Source organism: Anomaloglossus baeobatrachus, chromosome 4 (genome assembly GCF_048569485.1).
Source record: "Anomaloglossus baeobatrachus isolate aAnoBae1 chromosome 4, aAnoBae1.hap1, whole genome shotgun sequence".
NCBI classification, from domain to species: domain Eukaryota; kingdom Metazoa; phylum Chordata; class Amphibia; order Anura; family Aromobatidae; genus Anomaloglossus; species Anomaloglossus baeobatrachus.
This window is the reverse complement of record NC_134356.1, coordinates 646763960-646771922: the sequence shown is the minus strand read 5'-3', so window position 1 is coordinate 646771922 and position 7963 is coordinate 646763960.

The window sequence follows — 7963 nt, the reverse complement described above, 5'->3', positions numbered from 1 at the left end:
AAAAAAAAGAGTGTTGCTTTGATTAAAAAACTTTTTCCTTTCAACAGTTTAAACTTGACTCATTTGAACAGTAGTTAGGAGCTAGTGGCTTATTCTGATGATTATGAGGTTTTCCCTCAGATAGGCTACAGTTCACTCCTTTTTTTTTGACTGGGGAGCTTGAGAAATTTGCCATTCAGTTGTTAAATTCTACAGATTAGAATGGAAATTGGAGGCCAAAGGACAGGCCATACGAGTTTTTGAGTTCCTCGACATTTTGAAGTAAAAAATGATAGTTGAGAATAGTTTGAGCTATGAAACCTATAAAAGTGTTGTGCAAGAGTTGGAAATGAAGTGCCAAGACCCTAACATTTTGCAAATTTGGCTGCAAAGTGCAAATTTTACCTGAACTGCTTTTTTATGCAAACAACTGTCGGCCTTTGAATGTCAGAGATAGTACAGAAAAAGCAGCATTCCCATACCGGGAGTCGAACCCGGGCCACATGGGTGAAAACCAGGAATCCTAACCGCTAGACCATATGGGAAGTGTTGTTCTCATAAGACGTTGTCAATGTGGAAAAAGAAGAACTTAATTGCTTTCAGTAAGTAAGTTTGGCACATCCTTGCTAGAAGCTCGCCTCGTTAGCGCAGTAGGTAACGCATCAGTCTCATAATCTGAAGGTCGTGAGTTCGATCCTCACACGGGGCACTATGCTTTAGATATTTTGTCTCCATCTTGACTAGACAGCCAGAACTGTATCCACTCAGTACCAAAAAACGTCAGATATAAAGGAAGGGGGTTTTGGATCCTTTGAAACCAAATAGTTAAAAGTCAAAAGTAAAAATGATTTGTGATATGAATTCAAATGGAGTATTGAGCAAAAGAATGGTATGAATGTCCAAAATCTATTGTGGTCAGCATTTTTTGCTGCAAAGAGCAAATCCAAGCTAGACTGACTGTATGCATGGCTTGTGTCGACCTTTCAATGCGTGACTTATTACAGAAAAAGTGGTAATCCCATAGCAGGAATCGAACCAGTAAACTAAGAATACTGGTTGCTTGGTCAAATGGGATAACCCAAAGAGTCACAGAAAAAATGAGAGGCGTAAAAAAAAAAAAAAAAAAAAAAAAAAGAGTGTTGCTTTGATTAAAAAACTTTTTCCTTTCAACAGTTTAAACTTGACTCATTTGAACAGTAGTTAGGAGCTAGTGGCTTATTCTGATGATTATGAGGTTTTCCCTCAGATAGGCTACAGTTCACTCCTTTTTTTTGACTGGGGAGCTTGAGAAATTTGCCATTCAGTTGTTAAATTCTACAGATTAGAATGGAAATTGGAGGCCAAAGGACAGGCCATACGAGTTTTTGAGTTCCTCGACATTTTGAAGTAAAAATTGATAGTTGAGAATAGTTTGAGCTATGAAACCTATAAAAGTGTTGTGCAAGAGTTAGAAATGAAGTGCCAAGACCGTAACGTTTTGCAAATTTGGCTGCAAAGTGCAAGTTTTACCTGAACTGCTTTTTTATGCAAACAACTGTCGGCCTTTGAATGTCAGAGATAGTACAGTAAAACCAGCATTCCCATACCGGGAGTCGAACCCGGGCCGCCTGGGTGAAAACCAGGAATCCTAACCGCTAGGCCATATGGGAAGTGTTTTTCTCATAAGACGTTGTCAATGTGGAAAAAGAAGAACTTAATTGCTTTCAGTAAGTAAGTTTGGCACATCCTTGCTAGAAGCTTGCCTCGTTAGCACAGTAGGTAACGCATCAGTCTCATAATCTGAAGGTCGTGAGTTCGATCCTCACACGGGGCACTGTGCTTTAGATATTTTGTCTCCATCTTGACTAGACAGCCAGAACTGTATCCACTCAGTACCAAAAAACGTCAGATATAAAGGAAGGGAGTTTTGGATCCTTTGAAACCAAATAGTTAAAAGTCAAAAGTAAAAATGATTTGTGATATGAATTCAAATGGAGTATTGAGCAAAAGAATGGTATGAATGTCCAAAATCTATTGTGGTCAGCATTTTTTGCTGCAAAGAGCAAATCCAAGCTAGACTGACTGTATGCATGGCTTGTGTCGACCTTTCAATGCGTGACTTATTACAGAAAAAGTGGCAATCCCATAGCAGGAATCGAACCAGTAAACTAAGAATACTGGTTGATTGGTCAAATGGGATAACCCAAAGAGTCACAGAAAAAATGAGAGGCGTAAAAAAAAAAAAAAAAAAAAAAAGAGTGTTGCTTTGATTAAAAAACTTTTTCCTTTCAACAGTTTAAACTTGACTCATTTGAACAGTAGTTAGGAGCTAGTGGCTTATTCTGATGATTATGAGGTTTTCCCTCAGATAGGCTACAGTTCACTCCTTTTTTTTGACTGGGGAGCTTGAGAAATTTGCCATTCAGTTGTTAAATTCTACAGATTAGAATGGAAATTGGAGGCCAAAGGACAGGCCATACGAGTTTTTGAGTTCCTCGACATTTTGAAGTAAAAAATGATAGTTGAGAATAGTTTGAGCTATGAAACCTATAAAAGTGTTGTGCAAGAGTTGGAAATGAAGTGCCAAGACCCTAACATTTTGCAAATTTGGCTGCAAAGTGCAAATTTTACCTGAACTGCTTTTTTATGCAAACAACTGTCGGCCTTTGAATGTCAGAGATAGTACAGAAAAAGCAGCATTCCCATACCGGGAGTCGAACCCGGGCCACATGGGTGAAAACCAGGAATCCTAACCGCTAGACCATATGGGAAGTGTTGTTCTCATAAGACGTTGTCAATGTGGAAAAAGAAGAACTTAATTGCTTTCAGTAAGTAAGTTTGGCACATCCTTGCTAGAAGCTCGCCTCGTTAGCGCAGTAGGTAACGCATCAGTCTCATAATCTGAAGGTCGTGAGTTCGATCCTCACACGGGGCACTATGCTTTAGATATTTTGTCTCCATCTTGACTAGACAGCCAGAACTGTATCCACTCAGTACCAAAAAACGTCAGATATAAAGGAAGGGGGTTTTGGATCCTTTGAAACCAAATAGTTAAAAGTCAAAAGTAAAAATGATTTGTGATATGAATTCAAATGGAGTATTGAGCAAAAGAATGGTATGAATGTCCAAAATCTATTGTGGTCAGCATTTTTTGCTGCAAAGAGCAAATCCAAGCTAGACTGACTGTATGCATGGCTTGTGTCGACCTTTCAATGCGTGACTTATTACAGAAAAAGTGGTAATCCCATAGCAGGAATCGAACCAGTAAACTAAGAATACTGGTTGCTTGGTCAAATGGGATAACCCAAAGAGTCACAGAAAAAATGAGAGGCGTAAAAAAAAAAAAAAAAAAAAAAAAAAGAGTGTTGCTTTGATTAAAAAACTTTTTCCTTTCAACAGTTTAAACTTGACTCATTTGAACAGTAGTTAGGAGCTAGTGGCTTATTCTGATGATTATGAGGTTTTCCCTCAGATAGGCTACAGTTCACTCCTTTTTTTTGACTGGGGAGCTTGAGAAATTTGCCATTCAGTTGTTAAATTCTACAGATTAGAATGGAAATTGGAGGCCAAAGGACAGGCCATACGAGTTTTTGAGTTCCTCGACATTTTGAAGTAAAAATTGATAGTTGAGAATAGTTTGAGCTATGAAACCTATAAAAGTGTTGTGCAAGAGTTAGAAATGAAGTGCCAAGACCGTAACGTTTTGCAAATTTGGCTGCAAAGTGCAAGTTTTACCTGAACTGCTTTTTTATGCAAACAACTGTCGGCCTTTGAATGTCAGAGATAGTACAGTAAAACCAGCATTCCCATACCGGGAGTCGAACCCGGGCCGCCTGGGTGAAAACCAGGAATCCTAACCGCTAGGCCATATGGGAAGTGTTTTTCTCATAAGACGTTGTCAATGTGGAAAAAGAAGAACTTAATTGCTTTCAGTAAGTAAGTTTGGCACATCCTTGCTAGAAGCTTGCCTCGTTAGCACAGTAGGTAACGCATCAGTCTCATAATCTGAAGGTCGTGAGTTCGATCCTCACACGGGGCACTGTGCTTTAGATATTTTGTCTCCATCTTGACTAGACAGCCAGAACTGTATCCACTCAGTACCAAAAAACGTCAGATATAAAGGAAGGGAGTTTTGGATCCTTTGAAACCAAATAGTTAAAAGTCAAAAGTAAAAATGATTTGTGATATGAATTCAAATGGAGTATTGAGCAAAAGAATGGTATGAATGTCCAAAATCTATTGTGGTCAGCATTTTTTGCTGCAAAGAGCAAATCCAAGCTAGACTGACTGTATGCATGGCTTGTGTCGACCTTTCAATGCGTGACTTATTACAGAAAAAGTGGCAATCCCATAGCAGGAATCGAACCAGTAAACTAAGAATACTGGTTGATTGGTCAAATGGGATAACCCAAAGAGTCACAGAAAAAATGAGAGGCGTAAAAAAAAAAAAAAAAAAAAAAAGAGTGTTGCTTTGATTAAAAAACTTTTTCCTTTCAACAGTTTAAACTTGACTCATTTGAACAGTAGTTAGGAGCTAGTGGCTTATTCTGATGATTATGAGGTTTTCCCTCAGATAGGCTACAGTTCACTCCTTTTTTTTGACTGGGGAGCTTGAGAAATTTGCCATTCAGTTGTTAAATTCTACAGATTAGAATGGAAATTGGAGGCCAAAGGACAGGCCATACGAGTTTTTGAGTTCCTCGACATTTTGAAGTAAAAAATGATAGTTGAGAATAGTTTGAGCTATGAAACCTATAAAAGTGTTGTGCAAGAGTTGGAAATGAAGTGCCAAGACCCTAACATTTTGCAAATTTGGCTGCAAAGTGCAAATTTTACCTGAACTGCTTTTTTATGCAAACAACTGTCGGCCTTTGAATGTCAGAGATAGTACAGAAAAAGCAGCATTCCCATACCAGAGTCAAACCCGGGCCGCATGGGTGAAAACCAGGAATCCTAACCGCTAGGCCATATGGGAAGTGTTGTTCTCATAAGACGTTGTCAATGTGGAAAAAGAAGAACTTAATTGCTTTCAGTAAGTAAGTTTGGCACATCCTTGCTAGAAGCTTGCCTCGTTAGCACAGTAGGTAGTGCGTCAGTCTCATAATCTGAAGGTCGTGAGTTCGATCCTCACACGGGGCACTATGCTTTAGATATTTTGTCTCCATCTTGACTAGACAGCCAGAACTGTATCCACTCAGTACCAAAAAACGTCAGATATAAAGGAAGGGGGTTTTGGATCCTTTGAAACCAAATAGTTAAAAGTCAAAAGTAAAAATGATTTGTGATATGAATTCAAATGGAGTATTGAGCAAAAGAATGGTATGAATGTCCAAAATCTATTGTGGTCAGCATTTTTTGCTGCAAAGAGCAAATCCAAGCTAGACTGACTGTATGCATGGCTTGTGTCGACCTTTCAATGCGTGACTTATTACAGAAAAAGTGGCAATCCCATAGCAGGAATCGAACCAGTAAACTAAGAATACTGGTTGCTTGGTCAAATGGGATAACCCAAAGAGTCACAGAAAAAATGAGAGGCGTAAAAAAAAAAAAAAAAAAAAAAAAAAGAGTGTTGCTTTGATTAAAAAACTTTTTCCTTTCAACAGTTTAAACTTGACTCATTTGAACAGTAGTTAGGAGCTAGTGGCTTATTCTGATGATTATGAGGTTTTCCCTCAGATAGGGTACAGTTCACTCCTTTTTTTTTGACTGGGGAGCTTGAGAAATTTGCCATTCAGTTGTTAAATTCTACAGATTAGAATGGAAATTGGAGGCCAAAGGACAGGCCATACGAGTTTTTGAGTTCCTCGACATTTTGAAGTAAAAAATGATAGTTGAGAATAGTTTGAGCTATGAAACCTATAAAAGTGTTGTGCAAGAGTTAGAAATGAAGTGCCAAGACCGTAACGTTTTGCAAATTTGGCTGCAAAGTGCAAATTTTACCTGAACTGCTTTTTTATGCAAACAACTGTCGGTCTTTGAATGTCAGAGATAGTACAGTAAAACCAGCATTCCCATACCGGGAGTCGAACCCGGACCGCCTGGGTGAAAACCAGGAATCCTAACCGCTAGACCATATGGGAAGTGTTGTTCTCATAAGACGTTGTCAATGTGGAAAAAGAAGAACTTAATTGCTTTGAGTAAGTAAGTTTGGCACATCCTTGCTAGAAGCTTGCCTCGTTAGCGCAGTAGGTAGCGCGTCAGTCTCATAATCTGAAGGTCGTGAGTACGATCCTCACACGGGGCACTATGCTTTAGATATTTTGTCTCCATCTTGACTAGACAGCCAGAACTGTATCCACTCAGTACCAAAAAACGTCAGATATAAAGGAAGGGGGTTTTGGATCCTTTGAAACCAAATAGTTAAAAGTCAAAAGTAAAAATGATTTGTGATATGAATTCAAATGGAGTATTGAGCAAAAGAATGGAATGAATGTCCAAAATCTATTGTGGTCATCATTTTTTGCTGCAAAGAGCAAATCCAAGCTAGACTGACTGTATGCATGGCTTGTGTCGACCTTTCAATGCGTGACTTATTACCGAAAAAGTGGCAATCCCATAGCAGGAATCGAACCAGTAAACTAAGAACACTGGTTGCTTGGTCAAATGGGATAACCCAAAGAGTCACAGAAAAAATGAGAGGCGTAAAAAAAAAAAAAAAAAAAAAAAAAAGAGTGTTGCTTTGATTAAAAAACTTTTTCCTTTCAACAGTTTAAACTTGACTCATTTGAACAGTAGTTAGGAGCTAGTGGCTTATTCTGATGATTATGAGGTTTTCCCTCAGATAGGGTACAGTTCACTCCTTTTTTTTTGACTGGGGAGCTTGAGAAATTTGCCATTCAGTTGTTAAATTCTACAGATTAGAATGGAAATTGGAGGCCAAAGGACAGGCCATACGAGTTTTTGAGTTCCTCGACATTTTGAAGTAAAAAATGATAGTTGAGAATAGTTTGAGCTATGAAACCTATAAAAGTGTTGTGCAAGAGTTAGAAATGAAGTGCCAAGACCGTAACGTTTTGCAAATTTGGCTGCAAAGTGCAAATTTTACCTGAACTGCTTTTTTATGCAAACAACTGTCGGTCTTTGAATGTCAGAGATAGTACAGTAAAACCAGCATTCCCATACCGGGTGTCGAACCCGGACCGCCTGGGTGAAAACCAGGAATCCTAACCGCTAGACCATATGGGAAGTGTTGTTCTCATAAGACGTTGTCAATGTGGAAAAAGAAGAACTTAATTGCTTTGAGTAAGTAAGTTTGGCACATCCTTGCTAGAAGCTTGCCTCGTTAGCGCAGTAGGTAGCGCGTCAGTCTCATAATCTGAAGGTCGTGAGTACGATCCTCACACGGGGCACTATGCTTTAGATATTTTGTCTCCATCTTGACTAGACAGCCAGAACTGTATCCACTCAGTACCAAAAAACGTCAGATATAAAGGAAGGGGGTTTTGGATCCTTTGAAACCAAATAGTTAAAAGTCAAAAGTAAAAATGATTTGTGATATGAATTCAAATGGAGTATTGAGCAAAAGAATGGAATGAATGTCCAAAATCTATTGTGGTCATCATTTTTTGCTGCAAAGAGCAAATCCAAGCTAGACTGACTGTATGCATGGCTTGTGTCGACCTTTCAATGCGTGACTTATTACCGAAAAAGTGGCAATCCCATAGCAGGAATCGAACCAGTAAACTAAGAATACTGGTTGCTTGGTCAAATGGGATAACCCAAAGAGTCACAGAAAAAATGAGAGGCGTAAAAAAAAAAAAAAAAAAAAAAAAAAAAGAGTGTTGCTTTGATTAAAAAACTTTTTCCTTTCAACAGTTTAAACTTGACTCATTTGAACAGTAGTTAGGAGCTAGTGGCTTATTCTGATAATTATGAGGTTTTCCCTCAGATAGGGTACAGTTCACTCCTTTTTTTTTGACTGGGGAGCTTGAGAAATTTGCCATTCAGTTGTTAAATTCTACAGATTAGAATGGAAATTGGAGGCCAAAGGACAGGCCATACGAGT